This window comes from Trachypithecus francoisi, unplaced genomic scaffold (genome assembly GCF_009764315.1).
Source record: "Trachypithecus francoisi isolate TF-2019V2 unplaced genomic scaffold, Tfra_2.0 Lachesis_group10, whole genome shotgun sequence".
NCBI lineage: Eukaryota > Metazoa > Chordata > Mammalia > Primates > Cercopithecidae > Trachypithecus > Trachypithecus francoisi.
This window is the reverse complement of record NW_022681455.1, coordinates 22,324,963-22,352,251: the sequence shown is the minus strand read 5'-3', so window position 1 is coordinate 22,352,251 and position 27,289 is coordinate 22,324,963. Positions and strand designations below refer to the sequence as shown.

Below are 27,289 nucleotides of genomic sequence, written 5' to 3'. Positions count from 1 at the left end.
TCGTGCCACTGCACTCCAGCCTGGGCGACAGAGCAAGACTCCGTCTCAAAACAGAAACATAAAGAAAAAAAAATGGAAAAAATGAATGAGTGACATCATCTGTGTTCTTTAAGTACATCTCTGGTTCTCTATAGGACAGTGAAGGAGTGTTTAGTCTCTAGTAAACTTATTGAGACAGAAATTCATAAAGATATATGCAAGAGTTTCCTTGCTAATCACTTAAAAGAAACCAAGAGAATATTTTATCACTCACCTACCCCTTAACACAAATGCAAACTTTTTTTCCCATTAAGCACTCAGGGACAGAGTACTCCATTTTAACACGAATAAGTCTCTCTTCACTTAGTACATACGAAACAGCAAAAGAATATCTGTATAAATCTTGCTTTCCCAAGAAATAGTCCAAAAAAAATGTGTTATCTTAGAGAGAAGCTAGAAGGTCAAATGGGAAAAGAGACACAGAAGAAGAACCTTATTTTCTCCAGCTCAGAAATACTTCCCTACCATTCCTTCTCTGGTACATTACCCTCGCCCTACACCCTGAACTTTTAATGAGGAAGAGTGAAAGAAATTTATTGGTGGGAGACTTAGGAGGCTTTTAGTAATGTTAGAATAGTGCTTACTGTTTACTAGATACACGGAGAGACTTAAATAAAAAATTCATGCCAACAGTATCTGTACAAGCAACCAGCTGTTCTTATTTATTCCAACAGACATGGTTACATAGAACTCCAAGCTCTATTATCCAGGCTTAGACGGCCACTCTGGCAATAACTGCATAGGGTTTGAAGTACTTCAGGTCCCAGAACAAGCCCTTCATTTCACAGAGAAGTGCTGAAGATAGTTTATTCCAGTAAGAACTCAAAATTCTACCCAAAAGCTATCACCAGGGGAAAAAAAAAAAAAACCTCACCAATCTTTCCGGCTCAGCTCCTAAATTAAACTTTCTTTCTCCCTCTCATGCCCGAGACTAACCAGAACCCACCAGCTCTGTCATCAATGACTGACTCCATCACATGAAACAGGACCAGAGGCTGATAATCCCAGTCTAGCAGAGTCTCTCCATGGTAAATTTTGAGAGAATTCATATCCTCCCATCCTAGAGTGACTTTGTATACAGGCATCTCATTTGAAAGGTGTGTGAGCACTCTTTTTTGTTATTTTTACTTTCTGATCAATACCAGTAAATGCCTGAGAACTGTATAATTATGAGAAAGCAGCTCTAAAGAATACTAGCTTTCATGTATTGAAAGGGACTAGTGCAAAGGCAGCAACTACAGTAACAACTGACATTCATGAGTGTTTTCTAAAGCACTGGGTTTTATGCCACAAGCTTCATCATCTCACTTAAACCTTAAAATAACCCTGTGACATGTGCTTAGAATTTCATTCCAAAGAGTGCAGTATGGGAAGAAGTTGGGGGAAGGAAAGTTTGCAGTGAAGAGACTTGGCACCATGACCTCAGCCAGGTGATCAAGGTCAACATCTATAGTGATATGTCATGGTGATCATAGGTACTCTTGATATGATGATGGAGAATGGTGCTTCACCTCTGCGGTCTTCCTCTCAAAAACCCAAAACCAAGTCCAATCATGAGATAAATCCCAATCGAAGGACGTTCTACAAAATATCTGACTAGCACTCCTCAAAACTGTTAAGCTCATTAAAACAAGGAAAGGCTGAGAAAAACCTCATAGTTCAGAGGAATCTAAAGAGACATGACTACTAAATGCAGTGTGGTATCCAGTATGACCCTGGAACAGAAAAAGGACATTAGGGAAGAGCTAGTGAAATATAAAGATTAAAAAAAAAAAAAAACTCCAAACTGTGGAGTTATTTAATAGGAAAGTCCCGATGTTGAATTTTTAGTTTTGACAAGCATACATAATAAGGTAACAATAAAAGAAATCAGGCAAGGGATGTAAGACTACACTCTTCCTATTTTTGCTACATTTCTGTAAATCTAAAACTACTTAAAAATTAAAAGTTTATTAAAAAAAAAAACTCTGAGGATGATTCTCTTATCTGCATTCTAGAGATGAAAAGTTATAGGTTCAAAAACTAACTTCTCAATGTTATAATATAGAGCAAGAGAACCCTTCAGATATGCCTACTTTGCACTTAAGCAATCAGTGGAATAGGGCTGTGGGATAGGCCCTTGCATAAGATTTATAAAAACTACTTATGCCAGATACATGCTGAGAAAATTAAACTGGAAGAATGTGTTTCACTTACATTCCTCATAATGATATACTTTTATTTTAGCATATACTCTTAAGCAAAGGGGCCATAACATACTTTCTAAATATTTCAGCTTTATTTTCCATCACAAATTTCAATTACTCAGTCAATGCTATGTGATGATCACATTTAAACAAAATTAGCTTAGGATTTTGCCAAAATGTTGACATTTTAACATTCCCTGAGAGAAGGCGGCATCAGCCAATAGACCTTTCACCATATAATGTCCAATCTTTTAGCTACTCTTACTTGTGACACCCACATTTTCTCTTCTGATACACTAACTGGATATTTTGGTGCTGGTGAACTCAGCCTCCTGCCATAACACAGGATCAGTGGGTTACAAGTTAGGGTGCCCTTCAAAAGAGAATGACTACATCAGTATAAAGAAAGGCTAGCTTATACTCCAAGTTTCTTCAGATCCTGAGACATAGAAGATCATCTGTGGCTGCTCTAAAAATCTGAAGACAACTAAATGCCCTCTGAAATATAAATTCTAACAGTGTTATCTACCAAACCAGTGTTTCCCACAGTGTGAAGCCAGCCTCTCTGGGAAAACTCCAATATCCTCCCAGGAAGGCTCAAGCAGTCCAAGACATATTCTTTTTTTCCTTGGGACTTGCCAAAATCAGACAGTAGGATTCAACAAATATTTCTAAATACTGTACTTAATATATTGTTCCCTGTGAGAATATAAAGTGGAAGTGATCCAGCAAGTAAGAAAACAGGCTGCCTTCTGTGTGTGATTAGATTAGCCTGCCTAAAGACATGTTTTTCTCAATCTTGTTCTATTTACAAGTCTTTTTTTTTTTAAAGGGCAAGTGATTTCTCGAATTATTGATTTTACTACTCAGGGCTTGTCTCAGGAAGAGCTAAATCTCTTTTTCTTCCCTTTGTACTTCAAACTATCCCAAGGCAATTCATTAAAGGCACCATGTCTGTTTTAACAAGAGGATAGGATGGAGAGAAGAAGGGGGAAGTGAAAATCACAATTTTCTCACAAAATCATAACAAAAGAGCAATAGAATAACCAATGGGCTAACTCTCCTGATTCAATGGACAATGGAAATAGAGCCAAATCCAAAGTTTAACTTCTTCCCTTCACCAATCAATAGGAAAGAAAGAACCAAGTTCAAGAATCCATAATCATCCCCCCCAAAACAGGCAGAGAGAAGGCACAGACAAGCACACAAACACACACATGAAAAGCAACTTTGACACATTGGCACTGACCCAAAACAAACCCTTCCTCTCAAGAATCTTTGCTATTTTTATAACTTATGAATAACGTTTTCAGAGTTTTGAAACTCAAAAAAATCCCTTCACTTTGGAGCTCTTGGTGGTTCAGGCTGGAATTTTTTTTCCAATCACACCAGCAGGAGAAGTCCTATTAAGAGGTCATTTAAAGGATTAAACTTCTAAGATCATTTTCATGAGAAAGAGACTGGACATCAGGAGAAGACTGTCCTTTGGGTAGATTCTTAGGGACTCAGAGAAGCATTTAAACTCCTCAGTGAACATCTCCACATCAGCCTGAATCCTGACCCTCTTCCAGTCAGACATCCCAAATCTAAACCTCCTATTTATAGCCTCAGAGTCTCAACATTCCAGGCAAGTGGACACTAAAGTCATCACACTCAATCTCCCCACCCCTGCAAATCCTGTTCTTACTTCCCAAAGGACACCTGCAGAACATTAAACCAAGATTAAGTATTAAAGCCAAAACCTCACAAAATATGGAAAAGTCAGATTTTTCAAAGCATTTGCAAATAAGCTTTCTAATGTCCTTTAAAGTTTTTCATTAATGATAACAACTCTTCTCAATTTTTGCTTTTGACTTTCCAGACAATTCATGGTGTCAACTATCTACAGTATAGAAAAAGTTTCACACATTTAATATGTGAAACAGCATAAAGCAGATAAAGCACATATGTAAAAATATGAAGCAAAATGTCAGTCTGACATCATAATGTTTTTTTTTTTTTTTTTGAGATGGAGTTTCACTCTTGTCACCCAGGCTAGAGTGCAATGGCACAATATCGGCTCATTGCAACCTCCTCCTCCCGGGTTCAAGCAATTCTCCTGCCTCAGCCTCCCGAGTAGCTGGGATTACAGGCGTCCACCACCACACCCAGCTAATTTTTGTATTTTTAGTAGAGACAGGATTTCACCATGTTGGTCATACTGGTTTGGAACTCCTGACCTCAGGTGATCCAGCTGCCTCAGCCTCTCAAAGTGCTGAGACTATAGGCATGAGCCACCATGCTGGGCTGTGACATCATAATTTTTACCTGCCCATATTACTTGCATATTCATATTACTGACTCTCTATTGGCAAAGCTACATTGATGCAGAATATCAAACAAAACGGATTCAGCAATTCATGTGAAAAGTACAAAGCAACGTGACCAGAGTCTTGTCCAGTACCCGGCACATAGAGGCACACAAATATTTGTGGAACTAATTAATCAATCACTAGTCTTTAATACTTTCTGCTAAGCCATCGTCTAGGAAAAAAAGAAGAAAAGAAAAGAAAGAAACCTCTCTCCTTTCCTCGTCTTCACAAATATCTCTAGGTAACTTATGAGTATTCTCCCAAAATGCTATTTCCATGTTTGCCATTTTCTGCATTTAATGTGCAGGTAATACACTTGAATGTTAGAAAATTATAACAACAGATAGGCAAGATAAAGCCATTTAATTATTCTCTAATCACACAGCTGTAACAACTTTTAGGTTTATATAAATCTCCCAAACTATAATATATCTGCACATACTGAATGCATGAAACACTGACTTGTTATTTTTTTAAAAAAACAGGGTCTTAGAGAAATCTACACCACTGCTTAATGCCTCACTTGGTATTTCATTGCACATTTCTACTACAGTTTATTTGACCACTGTAATATTGTTTAGACATTTCTAGCAAAATATAGTAAAAGTAAGTAAGTTTGCGATCAAGCATTCTTGTAGCTAAACTTTTTACACACTTGATCACTGTCTGAGAAAAAATTTGCCTAGAAGCTGAACTGCTGAAACTCTGAGTAAGAATATTTTGTGGCTTCTGATTTTACATATCATGAAATCATCTTCAGAGAGTATATAAAAAATTTTCCCCAAAATAGCATGATTTTTCCTTACCCATAGTAATACTGGTTTTTATCATTATTCTCCAACTGAATCAGCTTAGCAGTTTAAAAGTATGTCTTGTTTTACTTTACATTGCTTAAAGAAAGGGTGACTGTTTCACATATTTAAATGTAAATAATATGTATAATATTTTGAAGGGTCAGCTCAAAGTAGACACTCATAACCAATAGCAGGTACTAGGAGCCTTGAGAGACTGGCCACTTTTTACAAAGCACAATATATATTGAAGTCTTGGTATTAACTGTGTCTGTATTTTTAAAATTAAGATTGCTCAAAACTTTTGTGAAAATTTTCTAAACCTCAATACATATCAAGATGGTTCAACAAGATAAGATATGCATTTTTTTACTAGCCCCTTCACTTTATCAGCAGATATTTAAAAATGTCTAGATATTCACATTCTCTCTTTATCTCATGGCCCACTTGAGTTTTGCTTTAAATTGGTGCCTGTGTTGATGTATGCACACATATATTTACATATACATATATGTGTGTATACATATATCTACTCTACATATGCAAACTGCACCTCCTGGGTTCAAGCGATTCTCCTGCCTTAGCCTCCTGAGTAGCTGGGATTACAGGTGTGTACCACCACACCCAGCCAATTTTTGTATTTTTTAGTAGGGACAGGGTTTCTCCACATTGTCTAGGCTGGTCTCAAACTCCTGATCTCAGGTGATCCGCCTGCCTCAGCCTCCTAAAGTGCTGGGATTACAGGCATGAGCCACCGCGCCCAGCCTTGTGTGCTTTTTTTTTTTTTTTTTTTTTTTGAGACGGAGTCTCGCTCTGTCGCCCAGGCTGGAGTGCAGTGGCCGGATCTCAGCTCACTGCAAGCTCCGCCTCCCGGGTTTACGCCATTCTCCTGCCTCAGCCTCCCGAGTAGCTGGGACTACAGGTGCCCGCCACCTCGCCGGGCTAGTTTTTTGTATTTTTTAGTAGGGACAGGGTTTCTCCACATTGTCTAGGCTGGTCTCAAACTCCTGATCTCAGGTGATCCGCCTGCCTCAGCCTCCTAAAGTGCTGGGATTACAGGCATGAGCCACCGCGCCCAGCCTTGTGTGCTTTTTTTTTTTTTTTTTTTTGAGACGGAGTCTCGCTCTGTCGCCCAGGCTGGAGTGCAGTGGCCGGATCTCAGCTCACTGCAAGCTCCGCCTCCCGGGTTTACGCCATTCTCCTGCCTCAGCCTCCCGAGTAGCTGGGACTACAGGTGCCCGCCACCTCGCCGGGCTAGTTTTTTGTATTTTTTAGTAGAGACGGGGTTTCACCGTATTAGCCAGGATGGTCTTGATCTCCTGACCTCGTGATCCGCCCATCTCGGCCTCCCAAAGTGCTGGGATTACAGGCTTGAGCCACCGCGCCCGGCCTCCTTGTGTGGTTTTTAAAAACCACTCCATACATAAATATTTGATATATGCTGATAGATACGTATACACACATATGCATACATACAGAGATTCAAGACCTTACATTTTCCCCCTTAGGCTTAGCAAATCAATTAATACTAATGTTTTCTTGTTTACTATTTTATCTTATTTTATTTATTTATTTATTTTTGAGACAGTCTCGCTCTGTTGCCCAGGCTGGAGTGCAGTGGCACAACCATGGCTCACTGCATTTTTCACCTCACGAGCTTAAAGGATCTTTCCATCTCTGCCTCCAAGTAGCTGGGAGAAGAGGGGGACACTACCACACACAGTGAATTTAAAAAAAAATTCTTTTAGAGATGGTGTCTCCCTATGTTGCCCAGGCTGATCTTGAACTCCTAGGCTCAAACAATCTTCCTGCTTTAGCCTCTCAAAGAGCTGGCATTATAGACCTGAGCCACCACACCCAGCCTCTTCTTTACTATTTTAAAGGAGTAATCCCAGGGGTATTCTCACTGCAAAACACCACAGAAAGAAAATAAAACACTATTTCTCCCAGATTCTTCTACTCGCCATTAAACAAGTGAGTAAACAGCAAAGAAGCCTACTTCAGAACTATCTGACCTGCTCACCCCACGGAGCTGCCAAGAGCTGCACCCGCTGTGTCCCACAAGCATGACAGGCTCAGCTCTGCAGGGAGCGGGCACAGCCCCACACAGTCATCGTAACCGACATCTGTGGGAAGACGCCGAGGTACACCTCAATCACGTGTGCCTGTCACAGAGTACTCGCTCACGCACCTGCTTCAACCGTGTGAGCTCAGCCTGTGGGTTTTCCTTGATTGATGTTGGTGTAACTGCTTCACGCTCTCCGTGGGTGAAGGGAAGTGGGCTCCGCTCAGAGCAGTTTGTGGTGCTTCGCACTTCCACTTGACATTACACAAGGAATAGCAAGTTACAGAGGTAGGCACACGCCTGCAGGCTCTCCACACCCTCACTGACGGATGGAGAAGGCATCGAACCTTAAAATAAAACAACAATGAAATAGGGGCTTTGAGAACCAGGAAACAAGCAGGCGAAGGAAGCATCTGTCTCTTTCACTCCGAGCCAACCCCAGATGAGTCACACACGTGCGTGCACACACACACACGCACACACACCATGCCCACCAGAGGACCACTGATTTCACTACCTCTAGGCCTTCTTAGAGGCTTTTAATGTTTCTTGACTAAGCAAATTTGTTCTTTGCCCAAACTATTACAATATTCATGAAATCATTCTGACCTAGAAAAAAAGAGAAGAAAATGACTATTTGAGCAAATTTCACAACTTTCAACAAGGTTCAATCTACCCTAACTAAGAACAGGTTTCAATAAATCATGCCCATGTGTATAACTTTTCAACTTTTTTATATTCATTTCTTATTTTCAAAGTAAATATTCAAGTCAGTTAAGTTAGAACACCTGATTTTGGATCTTTGGAACCCGATAACTGCCATACAAGTTCCCAGGTGAGTGATCTGAAAACACTCCATGGTCTTCAGTCACCCCCACACTTGGCTTTCCTTTTTGTTGCCTCTACTCCTCTACTAAGAGATTCGAGGCAATAACTACAATATCAGAAAACTTACTTTCTTATTAAGAAAGCCTGATTATAGGCCGGGCGCGGTGGCTCAAGCCTGTAATCCCAGCACTTTGGGAGGCCGAGACGGGCAGATCACGAGGTCAGGAGATCGAGACCATCCTGGCTAACAGGGTGAAACCCCGTCTCTACTAAAAAATACAAAAATCTAGCCAGGCGAGGTGGCAGGTGCCTGTAGTCCCAGCTACTCAGGAGGCTGAGGCAGGAGAATGGCGTAAACCCCGGAGGTGGAGCTTGCAGTGAGCTGAGATCCGGCCACTGCACTCCAGCCCGGGGGCGACAGAGCGAGACTCCGTCTCAAAAAAAAAAAAAAAAAGGAAAGCCTGATTATAAGAAAATTCAAAGCAGAAAATATCTGCATGTGTTAGAAAAGCATATGCAAAAGGAAAAAATCCACCAATCAGATGCCCAAACTTGTGTGGTTTTTTTTTTTATTTTTATTTATTTTTGAGACAGATCCTCACTCTGTTGCCCAGGCTGGAGTACAGTGGCACCATCTCAGGTCACTGCAAACACTATCTCCTGGGTTCAAGCAATTCTCCTGCCTTAGCCACCCGAGTAGCTGGGATTACAGGCGCGTGCCACCACACCCAGCTAATTTTTGTATTTTTAGTAGGGACAGGGTTTCCCCACATTGGCCACACTGGTCTCAAACTCCTGACCTCAGGTGATCCACCTGCCTCAGCCTCCTAAAGTGCTGGGATTACAGGCGTGAGCCACTGCGCCCAGCCTTGTGTGGTTTTTTAAAACCACTCCATACAATTTCTGACAATAAATAAATAAATAAATAAAACCACTCCATACAAATACTGACAATTTCAAGGGATTCACCTAAATATTTTCTCAGACTTACACATGCCACATACTTTTGGTGATTAGGACAAAAGGTTTACAAAAGACAGGTAATCTTCATTCTCTGCATCCTCTCCTTTTCATTCACATTCTTTCCTCTTTTATTATTCACTGCCTTCACTCAAGTGGGCAGGAGCAGATAGAGGAAGGAATGCGAAGGGACCCTGAGCAATCACCTAGAACTGGACCTGGATTTCAGCCCAATTTTAGGTTCCAGAGGTAGTCCTATTCCTCCATTTACAAAAATGTCAAAAAACAAACAAACAAAAACCTAGGGCTCTGAAAACAATATTTTATCTTCTCATATCTTCCGTTTCAGGGTCTTCTACTCTCATGTTGAGGTTCACTCACTCAGGGTGGGCTTAAGATCACATTTGAAATGTAACTGGTTACCTACAAACCTGGTTGGATTTCTGGACTCCATAACTGATGTAATCACAAGTCACTTTTTACCTTTAACATCTATTGTCTCCTACTGATCCCTGAGCTGCCTTAACAGTTTCTAGCCACCTTGCCTTCTTCTAGAAAGCATTTTATTGAAAGATGCAAGTTTCCCAGTCACTTTCAGAAGCAGAAGAAGAAACTACTACACTGGTATCCCTTACCATTTTGAGACAAGACTATGCATTTAAGTGAAATATCCACATCTAAAGGAAACCCATCGATGCAGGAAGTATAAAAATAGGGGGGGAGAACCTGTATTTCTGAACCATGACTATAATAACCAGGTAGTCCCTGCCCCCAGCTGGTGTGGCATCAAAAGACGTACTGAAACTTTCTGATAGATGTCAAAAGTCAGACATTAGAGAAATGATGCCAACTGAATGCAATGCTGTAGGGGAAACATCCTTAAAGGTTTTAAAGAATCTGTGTGCACAAAATGCTGACAAACCTTCAACGCAGCATTGCAAGCCTAACCAAAAGCTACATTCCATGCCCACCTCTAAGGAAATCTATTAATTTCTATAGGGCTTTCATTTCTTTACCTTTCCTTCCATGAGGATTCAGCACATGTTCCATGTACAGGATTACCGTCAGTCTGATTTTGAATGTGATTGGGGTGGGGTGTGGGGCAGAAACTTCAGGAAAGTAGATGCAAAACTACAAAGTCTTGACTCCGTCAAAAGGAAACTAAGAGTCCACCTAATATGAACTAAATTATAAGATTTTTCTCTCTTCAAATTGTGCTACCCTTAAGAAATCTGTTTCTATTGGATTTTTTTCCCATAGAAAAACTACATATTTTATTGTAGAATAAAACCCGAAATATGGGAAGCCGAGGCACAGGTTTCCTCCTTTGTTCTGAGTAACAGAAGTGTTTATCAAATTTTGTAACATGCTCAATAGGACACTAAAGGATTGGTATCAACTCACCTATGATACACAGCAACTGAAAACGACAGTAACAGCAAATGTGTACAGCAATCCTCCTGTGTATGCACATAGTTGTTTTAGAAACTTTAAATACGCTGTTTTGCTTAATATTCCTTCCAGCTACCATGAGAGTGCAGAGTATATTCCCATTCTACTCTGGAGGAAACTACGGCTCAGAAAGTTTAATAATTTCCCCAATGGATAAAGCTGCCTCTGAAGCTGAGATTCTAACCCATTATTTCCCAATCGCAAGGCTTGTCTCTTTTCTCTCCTGAACTTTTCTTGCAAAGGCCAATCTGTGCAATAACAGTGGGGGTAGGGGGTGTAAATGCTAGTGAATTGGAAAGCCCCTGCCCTGCCCACCCAGGAGAGGTATGGAGTACTTGTTATTCAGCCACAGCTGATAATGACCATGGGAGACCAGCGAAGCCAGATTCTGGCTTCTTTGGAAAAATTGACCAAATGTTTATATAAACATTAAAAAAATATTGGCAGCAAGTCATTTAAACATATATGCACCCATGCATGTACATACACACACACAACTCCTTATATGAGCAAACACTACATTTTTGAAGGATTGATTAAGCTCTCTGGTCCCCCAGGTTATGGTATCTGTCTTACCTCGCCTATTTCTCATTTATTATATCCACCAGGAAGCCATACTATAGTCCAAAAGTCCCAATGGAGCCATTATTAAATTTATATTAGAGTTACAAGCACATTGCAAATCAAAATTATCCTCAAACCTAAGCCTAGTTTCAGTTGCCTGAAAAGAGCCACAAGCTTTCACAACAAAAGCATCCATTTTATCCCATATTCAGTACCTGCAAATGAACAATAAAACACCATCATGGCCATTAAGCGGGTCTAGTCTGTGGCAGTGACAGCAGCTCTTGGGTTCAATTAGCCCATGTTTTGCCAGATCCACAAACTAGTAAACATTTCACAAAAGGTAGATCACAAAAGCAAAAAGCACCTGCAGGAACCACTATCCCTATAACCTTTCTCGTCCCTCTTTCCCCTTCAAGTTTGATGATTTGGCAGTTCTGGAACTCTTCCGAGAGAAGTCAAGACTCACTCTGCCAGCCCCAGCTGTTCAAAGCTCAGCCCAATCTGTTCCATATAGTTGGCTGTATTCTAACAATAATGTGGCTACAGTTCACCTTCATTTGCTGCAAAGATCATTAACTATCCCTCAGAGAGATATAGTATTAAAGAAAGAGAGTGCTCGAGGCATAATAAATGGAAGTTCCTGGGTAACATAGTTCAAAAGAGGTAGGATGATGCCAGCAAGGCCACCTGACTGTTTCTATAGCCAGAGAAAAGGGAAGAAAACAGGGGCAGGAAGGAGGCAAAATCAGAAAGAGAAATAAGAAAAGCCAGAATGTGCCTGGCAAGAGTGTATGTTCATGTGAGCAGAAAATAGAGGAAAAACAGAACATTTGAAATAAAGACACAGGACATTTCATGTTAAGTCACAGCAGTGACATGATCCTACTTGTCTGGCAGCTCAAACATTCTATGACAGAGGTAGAAGTAAATTTGGAAAGAGAGTGAGAGCAGAGAGAATGAATTACAATCCTATACAGGAAGAATGCAGGATCCCAGACCTTTTTTTAGTACCGTAAAAGATACTGCATTAAATGAAACCTGTATTTAAATCATGTATCTGACCTCCCATTCAAAAAACTGCTGAATTGCAGTGTAGAGTAGGCGTGTTTCTTCATTCAACTCATACATTCAGTCATTAAAGTCTTGCATTAGCCTTATTTGAGTCTTTTTCTCCAACCACTCCCTCTTTTTCCCCCAATAAGTCAGCCCTGTGAAAACACCCAGTGATCAGAACGGCCACTTCATAGGAAGTTCTGCGTGTTTAATATAAACACCTGGGAGTTCTTCAGTTGATAATGACAGCATCAAAGTCCATACTTGTTGTAAGTGAGTTGTAACTGTTATATTAATCCAAACTAAATTCCAGTCAATAACAGAGAGAGAACTGGTGGCTAAATGGGAGTTCTAGTGGCAGACTGCATTGTCTTAGGATTTGCTTTCTTTGGAAATTCACAGGGTAACATTACAAAATAAACAAACAAACAACAAAAACAAAATTCCATACGTGACATCTTTACTATTTTCTTTACCTTCTTTTCCTTTGTTGAATCAATCCCTAGAACAATGGTTTTCAACTGGGGGCAAATTTCTCCCCCACAGAACATTTCTGGTTGCCACAGCTGGGGAGAGGAATTACGCTACTGGCATCTACTGGGTAGAGGCCAGGGGTGCTACCATATATTCTGCAATGCACTGGACAGCTTCCCACAATACTGAATGATACAGCCCCAAATGCCAGGGAACAGAGGTTGAGAAGCCCTGCTGAGAGTCATTTCAGGTATCAAACTTCCTTTTTTGATATACAATATGGATTTTAGGTGTGGTAGAATGGGAGCTGTTTGTTTTGTTTTGAGCACGGCTCATTGCAGCCTCAACCTCCCTGGGCTCAAGCAATTCTCTCACCTCAGCCTCCTGAGTAGCTGAGACTACAGGTACATGCCACCATGCCTGGCTAATTTCTGTATTTTTTCTAGAGACAGGGTTTTACCATGGTGGTCAGCCTGCTCTCAAACTCCTGGGCTCAAGCCATCCTCCTACCTCAGTGCTGAGATTACAGGCGTGAGCCACCATGCCTGGCTGGAAGCATTTTTAAGTAACATTCTGTTATCACTGAAATACAAAGTAATAACACTTAACATAAATGGAAAGGAAGGCAGGGGGCAGAAATTTAAAATGAACTTAGAATCACAATGGAACCCTGGTAAATCCCAATATAGCACCAAACTTTGCACAAGCCTTCAACTTGTGATTTAATTATTACAACGCTTCCCCCTGCCAAAAAAAAAAAAAAAAAAAAAAAAATCCACCATAGTCCGATTCAATTTACCTAGGAGGATACTTCAGAATATATCCACCCAAGACTGTGATGTGAAATTTGTATTTATAAATAAGAAACACAGCCTGGCCTCCTCTTATGAAGGCACGCACACAGGCACACCCACTCATACCAAAACCAGAGGACTCTATGTTCAATTAAATTGGCTCTATGTGGCCGGGTGCGGTGGCTCATGCCTGTAATCCCAGCACTTTGGGAGGTTGAGGCGGGCGGATCAAGAGGTCAGGAGATCGAGACCACGGTGAAACCCCACCTCTATTAAAAATACAAAAAAATTAGCCGGGCGTGGTGGCGGGTGCCTGTAGTCCCAGCTACTCCAGAGCCTGAGGCAGGAGAATGGCGTAAACCCAGGAGGCAGGGCTTGCGGTGAGCTAGATCGTGCCACAACATTCCAGCCTGGGCAAACAGAGTGAGACTCCGTCTCAAAAAATAATAATAATAAAATAAATAAATAAATAAAAAATACATTGGCTCTATGTAAAAAGTCTCTAGGTAACACTTAAATTGGCATGAAACAAAATAATTCATCTGAGGTAGGGAAAGGGGAAGAGTTAGAAATGTCTTCCTGAAAGAAGACAGACAATTCCCCCAGCCACACCTGGAAACTCAAGAGCAGCCTTTGATGTAGTCATCTGTCTTCAGCCCAAAAGCTCTAGGGAGTTGACCTAACATTTACATGGCTTGGTAAAAAATAATTTGCTCTGAGGTAATTTAGTGTAAGCTCAGGTCATGGCCCGAACTTGCCAAATAAACAGAACCGCCCGGGATTCTTTCCAGTGGCGCTAGCCTCCAGACTGATGAGCTTGCTCACCTGGCTGGCTCCCTTCTTCCCATTGAGCCTCACTCATTTCCTCTGGGTTTTCCATGCGTGTGGCAGGCTTCGGGCAGGGCTACATGCTCGGGCTATTTGGCTTTGCTGGATTTCTCTTGGCAGTCACACTTGGACTCCACGGCTCCTGGGAAGGAAGAGAGAAAAAAGGAGGTGCAGTCTTGAACGGGGATAGAGCTGTGACCTCCCAGCCCAAAAAGAACATGTTTTGCCTTGCCGGGATGGGCAAACAGCTTTTGAAGTCTAGCCCAGGCCTCCCTGGTGCAGATCATCTACTAGCTATTGTTCCAGCACAGATTTCCACTCTACATAATAGAGACACAATGACAAAGAGATTCATTCACTGACTCTTTATTGAAGGCTCACTATACTCAAGGCACTGAGAGCGGTGGAGAACATACTGGGGAAAGGCAGGCATGTGTCCTCAGAGTAGAAGAAAATATCCAAAAAGAAATTTTTATGTAAACAGACTTTGGGCTAAATGTTTCCTGATATGTGAACAGAATATAAAATGTGAATTTGGTAACTTAATTGTTGAAACTGTCCATACGTAATTTAGAAGAAAAACAGAGATCTAGTTTTGGTAAAATTCTAGCCACTCTCCAGATCCAACCCCAAAGCTGCTTTTGTAAACCACTGTTGGCAGAATTTCTCACCTTGGTGATAGAGATAACACCAGGTTATTAATCTGCGGTTTCAAAAAAGAGAAAAATGAGTGGCAGGAGTACTGGACCATTTTTTATTAAAACCAGGTCAATTAAGGGAACCTTTACTAGCCAATATACTTATACCCACTGGAATGCGTTAAAAAACCAAAATCCTGTCCAGTTCAATCCCAGAAGAAAAACATGCAGAGAACAGCAATATTCAGCAATGAGTATTGAAAGTATTTTCAAGTCTAGGCAGAATTCTAGAAATTACTAAATTAACCAATGATGATGTGTTGAACAGAACTCTCATCCTGAATATAATTAAAACTTCTGACGATTTCTTCCCTCAACATGCTATCCTCGGTTGTAGGAGGTTAGGGTAAGAAGGAAGGACATATGGATGGGACAAGGAGGAAGGGAAGAAAATACTCACAAAAAACATATTCACAATTCAGCAGTTTTGTAGAATGACAGATCATTCATGTACTATTTTTTACTCATGAAACTAAATTCATTCATTACCCAACATTTATTAGGTTTATTGAATAAATTATAGAAATGTAAATCACAAAATGAATTATATAACAAAATGTTGGTTTTTATTACATGCCAACATTAATGTATTTTCTCCTCATGTAAATTTTCCTGGAATAAATACAAAGTTGATCATAATACTTTCAAATCATCTTCCAGTTTTCCTGAATTAGAAAACACTATAAACAATGTATTCAGGGGTGTGTGTGTATGTGTGTGTGTGTGTATTTTTGGCATCATGCTCATATAATATTTTGGCACCATATTCTTTTATCTTACAAAATCATGTTTCATCTATCATTTACTAAACAAAGTTAACAATTGGAATTAAGTTGCTTAACTATAGTAACCAGTGTTAAGGAAGTTTTATTTACTTAAAAACATATTTTTCTGAACAAATATGGTGAGCACTACAGTTCTGTGGGTTGCCTTGGAGAATGTAAATAAATGCTACCAGTTGATACCTGTCAATTACAGTCCTTATGTAGTTTGTGGCACTTGTAATTTATAATAGGAAAATCATTCATTTTCCTAATGATCATGGACAAGTCTGCCGAATTTTTTATAACGTAATTGAAGAGACAGTAAGTCAAAACATCTTCATTCTTCTCTTAGCCATCTGCAAGGTTTATTATAGGCACAAAACATCATGTCAGGTCATTTTTATGAGTTTCCCAGGACTTGTAAGTTATTTAGACATGAGTGTTTTACTGTCCTAACATAAAACTCTAAATGTGCAAATTTAAACAAACAGAGGAAGTCACCACATGGACATATCATGCTCATAGATGATGGCCCACAAAAAAAGTTGGGAGAAGCAGTGATTTGGGCACATAGGTAGTGATCAAAGAGATATAGTCTAGTAGAATGGCAGAAAATCCAATTTCCCAAAAAAAGTAATATGAAAATGACATAGAAGCAAAATGGTAGAAAACTTTCCACTTCATTGGGTGATAGTAAACAGCTCAGTTTTTTTCCCACTGTCTTAGTATGGTTAAAGCCTGGATACGGATGGGGCACATTAGACTACCTATTGGCCACTATGCTCACTACCTAGATGATGGGATCTGTACTCCAAACCTCAGCATCACACAATATTCCCATGCAACAAATCTGCACATGTACCCCCATATTTAAAATAAAAGTTTTTGAGGCCAGGCACAGTGGTTCACGCTCCCAGCACTTTGGGAGGCCAAGGCAGGTGGATTATCTGAGGTCCGGAGTTGGAGACCAGCCTAGCTGACATGGTGAAACCCCTATCTCTACTAAAAATATAAAAATTAGCTGGGTGTGGTAGTGCATGCCTGTAATCCCAGCTACTTGGGAGACTGAGGCAGGAGAACTGCTTGAACCCGGGAGGCAGAGGTTGCAGTAAGCTGAGATCGCACCACTGCACTCCAGCCTGGGCAACATAGAAAGACTCTGTCTCAAAAAAAGAAAAAAAAGAAAATAAAATAAAAGTTGAAAAAATAAAGAACTAAAACCTGATGTGGAAAATGCCTATATCTAACCCAAATCTATCAAGCTAACCAGAAAAGGAAGAAGAAAAAGCAGCAGCAGCAGCATCCGCCGCCGCCGCCGCCACCACCACCACTGCTGTCATCCTCTAATTTTTTTTTTTTTTTTTTGAGGCGGAGTCTCGCTCTGTCGCCCGGACTGGAGTGCAGTGGCCAGATCTCAGCTCACTGCAAGCTCCGCCTCCCGGGTTTACGCCATTCTCCTGCCTCAGCCTCCCGAGTAGCTGGGACTACAGGCGCCCGCCACCTCGCCCGGCTAGTTTTTGTATTTTTAGTAGAGACGGGGTTTCACCGTGTTAGCCAGGATGGTCTCGATCTCCTGACCTCGTGATCCGCCCGTCTAAATGAAGACTGGTGGGGGGAACCCACAGAGGTGGTAGCATTTCCTTCTCAGGTAAGCCAAGCTGGTTACAGGGATCAGTGTTCCTAGCTGTGAGTTAATGATAGTTACTCTGTCCTTTTCATACTCTAGGCATTTGAGCACCTTTTCTCTTGGGCCCTCCCTGCCCACTTGGCCTACCCAACCTTATTATTCATCCTTTAAAAGACTTAGCTCAAATTTCTGTTCATAACCACAGGAGGAATTACTCCCTCCCTCCTCTGTGGCCTTACAGAACTTTTCATTCTGCTAGTGTAGCACTTCTCAAACTGCAGGGGCTAACTGGGTACACAAGAGTTTCTGCACCAGAATCCAAATGCTTGGAGGACAGATTCAGCATCTTATCTACCTTTTATCCTCAGGGTCTAGCAGAGTGTCTGGTATATAGTAGGCGTTCAATAAATATCTGTTGAATAAGTATGTGAGTGAATGAAGAAGCATTTAAATTACCCCAAATACTAAAAGAAAAAGATCAGATGAAAATAATCTAGTTTGTATATCTCAGCCCTCCAATCATTATACTTAAAAGAACTCTAAAGACAAGATATTTTTAAATATAAAAAATGTATCTTCCCAAATAGAAAAAGATAAACTATCCCACGTAATTTTCACAAGGACAGTGGACATTATAAATTAGTCATAAACCTCCAGTCCTTTGTAACTTGTGTGGTATTTCCTTTAGTTCTACTCTTTCATCTTTCCCAAGATTTGTTTTTCCATCCTGAGTACTTCAAGCTAAAGAAAAAGATGACACAGGGACACCTATGTATATAGACACAAAATCTCTCACTTTCTCCAAACATTTCGGGTCACTATGCCCAGTTAAAACATTAAATTCCTGGAAAGGTACACAGAGAGCTGTTCCTAACCATTCCAAATGACTAAAATCTACTTTCTCATTATGCCTTGAGTTATATTTTACAACTATAGTCCTGACAATCGTGGACTACTTATAATTAATGAGAAAATATGAGAGATTTGGAAGTACACACACACACATAAAAATATTTTCTAAATCAACTAAAGCCAAAGTCAAGGTTCTTAGGGAGCTACCAGTTACTAATGTATCAGGCTCCAAAGCAGCACTGGAGAGTGGCTGTGGAGCCAGAGGACCTGGATTGGAACCCACACTAGCTTTGGGACCTTGGCAAGTTATGCATCTTCTTGTGCCTTAACCTTTTCATCTTTAAATGAAAAAAAAAAAAAAAAATGGTGCCTTCCTCATAAGAGTATTATGCAGAGTGAAAAAATTAATGCAGGTAAGCAAATGGAAGCATATGTGACATGCATTAAGAATTTAATAATGGCTAGAGTTAATATTATAGAATCACCTTCATATGTCCTTGTCTTTTAAGTTATTTCATTAGTAGGACATTCCAGAAGATGAGAAAATACTTCTCCTGAGCCAATCTCTGCCATAAGGTCACTGCCATTTGGGGCACATGTCATAGATGGAAGTATAACAAACCTGATCCTGGAGTATTATGTTCCAATCAGACAAGAAATCATAGTAGGCATGAGAAATAATAATTCCATTAACTACACTTACATTGGTTCTGCTAACATCCATATGAACGCACACAGAAAAAACCTTTTAGAGCCACATATAACAGAGTAATCAAGGAACATGCTATGCTGCTTATTAGCAAGATGTTCAGGCCCAGGTGACTTGCCACTCTGAGCTGGCTTCCTTATCTGTACAATGGCCATAGTCATTGTCACAATCATTGTAATTAGTCCATTCTCACACTGCTAATAAAGACATACCCAAGACTGGGTGATTTATAAAGGAAAGAAATTTAATGGACTCACAGTTCCACAAGGCTGGGGAGGCCTCATAATCACGGCAGAAGATGAAGGAAGAGCAAAGGGTGTCTTACATGGCCACAGGCAAAGAGAATGAGAGCCAAGGGAAAGGGGAAACCCCTTATAAAACCATCAGATCTCGTGAAACTTGTTCACTACCATGAGAGCAATATGGGGGAAACCGCCTCCTTGATTCAATTATTTCCCACTGAACCCTTCCCACAACACATGGGAATTATGGGAGCTATAATTCAAGACGAGATTTGGGTGGAAACACAGCCAAACCATATCAATCATCTTCACCATACCTAATGCTATTGGCAAACCTTAAACCTGAGAGTGTGTACGAAAGCACCTAATAGACAGTTCATCCATGTCACCTTTACCTTTTTATTCCTCCTGATTCCTATGTAACTCTATGGGCTTGCTGTGACTCTCTTCGGTTTTCCAAGAAACCCTCGTTACTTTCTCTCCCACCTAGATTAGATTGGGTCTAAGGGAAGAAAAAGTATATATACACTAAAAAAAGCAAAACAACTTCTTGTTTCTGAAAAAGCCAATCAAACATTTCTAATGGATAAGTTCCTTCTTTGGTAAATCAAGAAAATCTATCATAATAAGTATGTGAAGAGGCCAAGTAAGAGTAGATAGTTACCATAAAACTACACAAAGATGACAGATTATGGAATATGCAATGTTAGGATCAAGTTTGCTGTAAAGGGAACAAATAGTGACCTCTTTGCCTGAGTTTAGACTGAGCACACAAAGGGAAATAAAGGCACAATATGAATGCTGATTTTTCACTTTGGTAACAGATGGTGAGCAATGTCTATGAATACTGGATTTTACATCCTCCTAGATATTTCCACAGGATTAGATAAGACCAAAAAACATTATATTGAGCATAAAAGTAATCCAATAAAAATCCAATTTTATGTTCTCTCTCCTCTTCACAGCTGAACAACCTGTTAAAATTAAAGAATGGACACCTGCCTGAAAAATGTGTGTGTAGCCCTTTTTATTTGTTAAATTTAAAATAGCTTATTTGTATCCCAAATATTTTAAAGTATCATTGTGGGCCAGGCACGGTGGCTCACGCCTGTAATCCCAGCATTTTGGGAGGCCAAGGCAGGCAGATCACGAGGTCAGGAGATGGAGACCATCCTGGCCAACATGGTGAAACCCCGACTCTACTAAAAATACAAAAATTAGCCAGGCGTGGTGGCGGGTGCCTATAGTCCCAGCTACTCAGGAGGCTGAGGCAGAAGAATGGTGTGAACCCGGGAGGCAGAGCTTGCAGTGAGCCGAAATCGCGCCACTGCACTTCAGCCTGGGTGACAGAACCAGACTACGTCTCAAAACAAAAGTATCCTTGTGGTCAAAGTGTTCTGATAATAAGTAATAGGAAAAGAAGAATTCACCATCTAACTAGATGACAAGGAAAGGGAGAAATGCTTGAATTCCAAATAGCCTGTTTACGCACTGCAAATTCAAATCAGCCACCTTAGTTCAAGAAACATAACGACATTTCTGACCCTGAAAGATATCACATGGTATCACAGATGAAAACAAAAGTCAATATGTTTATACACATTTTACCCTGTAAGAGTCTAGGGTTCAGAGGCATGATGTGATTTGACAAATTTCACATTGCTAATAAATAAAGCACTAGGGTTTGAACCCAGAGTTTTCTAAATCTAGTGTCTCCCCTCCCCATCACAGAATGCCTCCTCTCAGAGTACACATCTGACAAAGGACTGGGTGTGGAGGCCATTATTGAAAAGACAGATTGGAGTCAACTAGTAGAGATGAGATCACTGGGTCTCTGCTTTTTAGCCTGCAGGCGTATGGAACCATTAAAACTGTTTATGAGGAAAATAACATGTCAAAGGGGAACAGAAATATCATCTGTGTAGACAGATAAAATTTAGGAAAAGAACTGAAAGCTTTTTCCCTCTTACAGGGATTTCTGGTCAGATAGTGATCTGTTTGATTGATAGATTCAGATACATTGTTCAGTGTAAGAGTTGTCAAGTCGCTCTTTCCAACTTTCCAAAATTTCCAGGATACATCATATTTATAATAACAATTTCCTGTATGCAGACATCATCTCCCACAAAAAAACCCCACTCTCCTATATTGTGACAATCGAAGACCAGTTTTAATGATACCCACTAAATGCACTAAAAAAGTAAAAGACAATCATACTGATACTTACAATTTTACTCTTAGAAAAAAATGCATGGTACTCCTCATCTTCTTCAATACAATCCACAAAAACATATTCATGGATAACTAAATTCCATAATATCCTCTAAGGAAATGAACTATTTCAGGTGGGAGGCAGTACTGAGGGCTAAGATACGATGAGTAAAAAACACTTCCTGGTTCCTCAATCCAAGAATTCACTTAAAAGGTATACTTGTTTATACATAGGTGGAAAGTTGAAGCAGTTTAAAAAAAAAAAAAGTGAGACCTAGTTACGATACAGTAATAATATGTGCTGTCCTTTGACAAGTATAAAATATAATATTCTAGCTTATGCCGATTTGGCATGTAAAAGGATAACCTAGAACACCACCATCAAAAAATACAAACGCCTAGCTAGCAATCCAGGCCAGAAAAAAATCTAAAAGAAAAAGCTGTCACATGATGTTAGGTATAAACCAGTACAAAAATGATTCACTCCAGAAATGGTGTTTATGTTGGAAAGGTATACAAGGTTATAAACAAGTTTTATTCAGTTGGTTCCATACCAATGCAAAGCTTCATGCCTTAAGTGGCTTCATGTATTGCTCATCAGGAGCCAATTACAGGTCTACAAATATGTTTATTTTAAAACAAGAACAAGGACAGTCTGGCTCATTGTTTGTTCATCTTTCTAGAAAACAAGTTTCCATGTAAATCTTTCTAAGGGAATACATCTACCTTCCAAGTATAGGTTTGTTGGCTTTCATAAGCCCCTAGATATTTTTCCTACATTTCTTCTGAAAAGAATACACAAACTACCAACAGAGGCCTATGTTAAAGAGAAGCAACTAAACACTTGCTGAGTTTGAGAGATGGGCATTAGAAGGACAAATACAATTCTGTCTTCAGAGAATACCTACGTACATTCTGATCTGAAGATCCCATTTTTAAAGCTTCCAAAATAAGTGAATCCAAAAGCAACATCTATTCTTGAACTCAGTTTAGAAGATTTTTTGTTTCGTTTTGTTATACCGAGTCTCCTTTCCAAAGATCGGATAAAAGACACAATAAAAAGACACGTCTTGACCAGGTGTGGTAGCTCACACCTGTAATCCCAGCACTTTGGGAGGCCGAGGCAGGTGGATCACCTGAGGTCAGGAGTTCAAGACCAGTCTGACCAACATGGTGAAACCTAGTTTCTACTAAAAGTATAAAAATTAGTCAGGTGTGGTGGTGGGTGCCTGTAATCCCAGCTACTCGGGAGGCTGAGGCAGGAGAATTGCTTGAACATGGGAGGCAAAGGCTGCAGTGAGCTGAGATCATACCACTGTAATCCAGCCTGGGCAACAGGGCAAGACTCTCTCTCTCTCAAAAAAAAAAAAAAAAGACATGTTTACTTCAGTTTCTTCAGTTGCTTTCATGAGGAAACTGGCCCTTACCACTCTCCTTCACAGGATGGGGGAGAACAGTCAGAGTCTAGAAAAACTATGTGCTTTGGGTATTGAGCATGTCAATGAAAATGAGCAGTCTTGAATAACGTAAGATATTCTTTAGGTTACATAAGACACAGATGTTATAATTCTTAATCAGACAACTGAACTATGGACAGTTCAGTGCAAAATCTTATTTTATATATAAGAATCTGAAGTACACAGACATCAAGTCACTTTACCACATTTACTCAGTTGCAAAGCCAAAAAGAGATCTCCAATCTTGACTCCTGATGAAATTTTTCATTATGTCACTGGAATGAATTTTTAAACTATGCCTACAATTTTTACCCTGACCACGAATTCACTTCTTTCTCATGGCTGGAGGTTAATAAATTGCTTTCAGAATTGATCAAGGGTTCTGATATTGCAGAGTATGTGCTCACGGCTGGGCCAGGAGCAAGGCCTAGGAGAGATCAGGACACTGGTTGTTGTGATAGAGTGTGGCCCCTGCAGGGAGAGGTGTCATGTGTAATGTACCATGGGCACACACACTAAGGAAAGGTGACTCTTCCATACTGGTTTCAACAAAAAACAGCTAAGAGATCAATGAGAAAAAATGTAAAAGAAAACTCTTACTCTTTAATAAAGAGAATACCAAAAAAAAAAAAAAAAAGGAGCAGTCGGGTGTGGTGGCTCACACCTGTAATCCCAGCACTTTGGGAGGTCGAGGCAGGTGGAACACGAGGTCAGGAATTCATGGTGATCAACCATGGTTGGCCGACATGGTGAAACCCCATATCTACTAAAAATACAAAAATTAGCTGGGTGTGGTGGTGTGCGCCTGTAATCCCAGCTACTTGGGAGGCTGAGGCAGGAGACTTGCTTGAATGTGGGAGGGGAGGTTGCAATGAGCCGAGATTGTGCCACTGCACTCCAGCCTGGGCGACAGAGCAAGATTCCATCTCAAAAAAAAAAAAAAAAAGAGCAACACCATTAGGAAAGAATTACCTCTGCTACATTAGAACAAGGCAAGGATGATGGAAGATACAGAAAGCTTTCCTTTATCTAAGTTCCAGGCAGAACTAGATAGAACAGAAACTTGGAGTAGAGCTATTGCCAAAGCCCTGAGCTCAGGTTAAAGGAAACTGTCACTGTTCCATTTCTCCTTTGAGTTTCAAATTTGGTTTCCTAGGATGCCATTGTGAAAGAGTCCAGTAATGGGGAGAAAACAAATTCCCAGCTCCCACAACCTACAACAATTGAAACTAGTTATTTAGGATTCCCAGAAAGGATATTTAAAAAAAAAAAAAAAAAAAAAAAACCTCACTTGTTTATCCTTGCAGGTTAGTTAGGTTAATAACCTCAATTGACTACCATGAATAAAAGTAGTTAAGCAAGAAGGATACAAATAGGGATCTTTTATTTATTGTTTGTTGTTTACCAATTGCAATTTGGGGGCCTTGAGGCAATTGCAGTTGATGGAAGTTAAACAAGGAAGATTGTTGGTTTACAGCCTACTCTTGGCAATTTGGAAGTAAATGATAACCAATATTTTCTCAGACTACTAGTTGTATATGCTTTCTTCTCCTCTCTATCAGATGACACAAAGTAGTGAGCACCACATAGAGTGTGCCCCAAAATTTACAAATTGCACATGTATCGTATCTCATCTAAGACAACACCACAAGACAAAAGTATTCTTTCATCATTTGACAAATGATAAAGGGAGAATTCAGGGAGTTACAGAAATTTCCCAGTGCTCACTAGCTAATTGGAAGAGGCTGGATTGTAACATAGAGTTTCTGACACCAAGTGTCCTGAGCCACGTGCACTCACTTAAGTTAATATCTTATCTCTCATTCTCCTTTCCTTTGCTCACATATAAAGAGCTGCTCAGAGGTTTTTGAATATTGGCTTTTAGGAGAATTTGTAGATTTCAACTCTCCATTTTCTTCCTATGCCCAAATTATTATCGATAACATAGAGTTGGCATTACATGATCTTTTGGGTCTCTGGAGAGAAAAACCAATAAATAAATAAATAACCAATTTATTTCCGACAAATTGGTTGGAAATAAAACAAATATAGGCTTAGCATACATTTGGCAGGGTTGGGGAGGGGGTGGTGGGCAAGGAAACTCTAATAGTCTTACCTATCTTGGTACTGGAGCTAAGAGCATCAAATCTCCAGTGGAAAAGTCAAACCTACTTTCCAATCAAATAATGAAGGCTTCCATATTAATCCCTACACAAGAGATACAAAGAGAATGTATAGAGGGATCATTTTATGGATGTTATGGAAAGACAACACCTGTTCTTTGGACACTAGTGCCTTTGGTTACACCCAGGTTTTAAGGGGATGAATATACATCCTTTTGGGAGATTAAAAAAAAATCAGAAAATTATAATATTCTTTTGCCTCCCAAGAAAAACAATCTTCAGATAATTGGGATTTGATGAGAGTGGGGGAGCTCTGCAAATCTTATGCCAGTATGAGCATGCAATAATTAGCATTCAGACTGTTAAAGTTATGAAGTGATCTCTTTGCTGCATGATTCAGAGGCCTTGGTTCCCTACTTTCAGATTAAAATGAAGACTGAAAGACTAAACTTCAACTATGTCTGAATGTCTGTGGGCTGTTTTCCCCACAACTAACAACCTTATTTAAACTCCCAACTTTTAAACTGCTAAAACCATGGAAACATTAATAATGGCCCTCCTTCATTAAACCTCAACTTCCCCTCCTACTTGTACTTTTGACCAATTTACTGACTTCAAAGCAAGCAACAGCATCCTGTTCAGTTACTCAGTAGGACCTCTGTATCTTCACCCAACACCTTAAACCAAAAGAACACCAAAACCCACAGAAAAAGTCATGATCTCTACACTCCTCCTAGTCTACTGAAGGCAATTATGTAACCTCAAAGTTTTTGCTTTTATTTTTTATTTTTTCAGTTGCCATGGGAAAGACTGGGCAGCTCCATCTGCACAGGGTAATTACTGGCCTCCCAAAACACACTCACTCTCTCTCTCTCACACACACACACACCCACACACACAAAACCTGCAATGATATAAAGAAAAAGTAAACATAATTTTAAACATTTTCATAGAGGCCAAAAAGGCGTTCAACAATCAATGTATTGCTTTGCTACTGGCAGAAATAAACAAAACAGCCATTTACTGTCAGGAAAACAGCATTTTCAGAGTTGAAGTAGTAATCATAGCAATTAATATTTCCTCAGAATTTAATATTTGTCAGGTACTGTGGACTAAGTATTTTACACAGATCATCTTATATAATCTCCAAAAATGTAAATCTACAATTCCCATTTTTACAGAAAATAAATGAGGTTAAGAGAGGCTGAGTCACTTGCACAGGGCTGATTAGTAGTGGAGCCAGGATTCAAACCCAGAGCCCACAGTCTTGGTGCTCTCACTGTGCCCCATGGTGCCTGCCTGCCCACAGCCTATGTTATCATCACAGCTCGCTTCTGGTCTGGTCTAATGACCTGTTGAAGGAACTCAAATGATCACTCATCTCATCTACTGAAACTAAGAATAATTCAAAATATTTTGGGGTGTCAAAATGCCTATGACCAGCCTGAGCTGAGAACATGCCTCTACAAAAAAAAAAACAGATTTAAAAAATTAGCCAGGCACAGTACTGCATGCCTGTAGTCCCAGCTACTCAAGAAACTGAGGTGGGAGGATCACTTGAGCAGCCGGGAGATCAAGGCTGCAGTGAGACATGATTGCACTACTGTACTCCAGCATTCCAACGTGGGCGACAGAAAGAGACCCTGTCTCAAAAAAAAAAGGAAAAAAATGCATTTGACCACAGGCTGCACCAGTAACAATGATCTTATTTCATTATATACAGTATAATATAAGTATGCATATGTAACATTCAAATACTATGGCCTTTTCCATTTTCTTAATCAGTTTCAATTTCTCAGTGTTAACTCCTTAATTTAACACTTTTCAATAAAAATGCGATTTGCTAATGTGCATTGTAACATTAATTTTGAGTTTTAGGAGATTTGTGAGTGCGGGGTAAGGAGAAGAGCTATTCAACTCTCATCTATTTTATTTTATTATTCCCAAGGGAAGAAATATTTTTACTTTGGCTTCTTCATGAATTTAGGTAATTAATGAGATTCTTGCCATCTTTATATGCTGGATTTGATTCCCTGTGGTGGAAAGTATATACAATTCCCAAAGAAATCTATGTTAATAGTATAGCGTTTGAATATTAAAAGAGATTAGGTGGTATCAGAAGCACAGCCTTGGACCAGGCCACCAACATGAATGGGTAGATCATTTAACAAGCCAACACATGCTAATAGAATCTTCTAAGGGGCTGGACACCTATCAC

At 39.9% G+C, this 27,289-nt stretch overlaps 1 long non-coding RNA gene across 1 annotated transcript in view; it reads right to left on the bottom strand.

Moving 5' to 3' along the window:
• The window catches only part of LOC117086790, a 466,047-nt gene that overhangs the window by 47,806 nt on the left and 390,952 nt on the right, over positions 1–27,289 (bottom strand). Inside the window, exons 8-9 of the long non-coding RNA XR_004438576.1 lie at positions 14,386–14,530; positions 7,559–7,779 (exon numbers count right to left, since the gene is read on the bottom strand). This is a non-coding gene — a long non-coding RNA (uncharacterized LOC117086790). The remainder of the gene's footprint in view (positions 1–7,558; positions 7,780–14,385; positions 14,531–27,289) is intronic.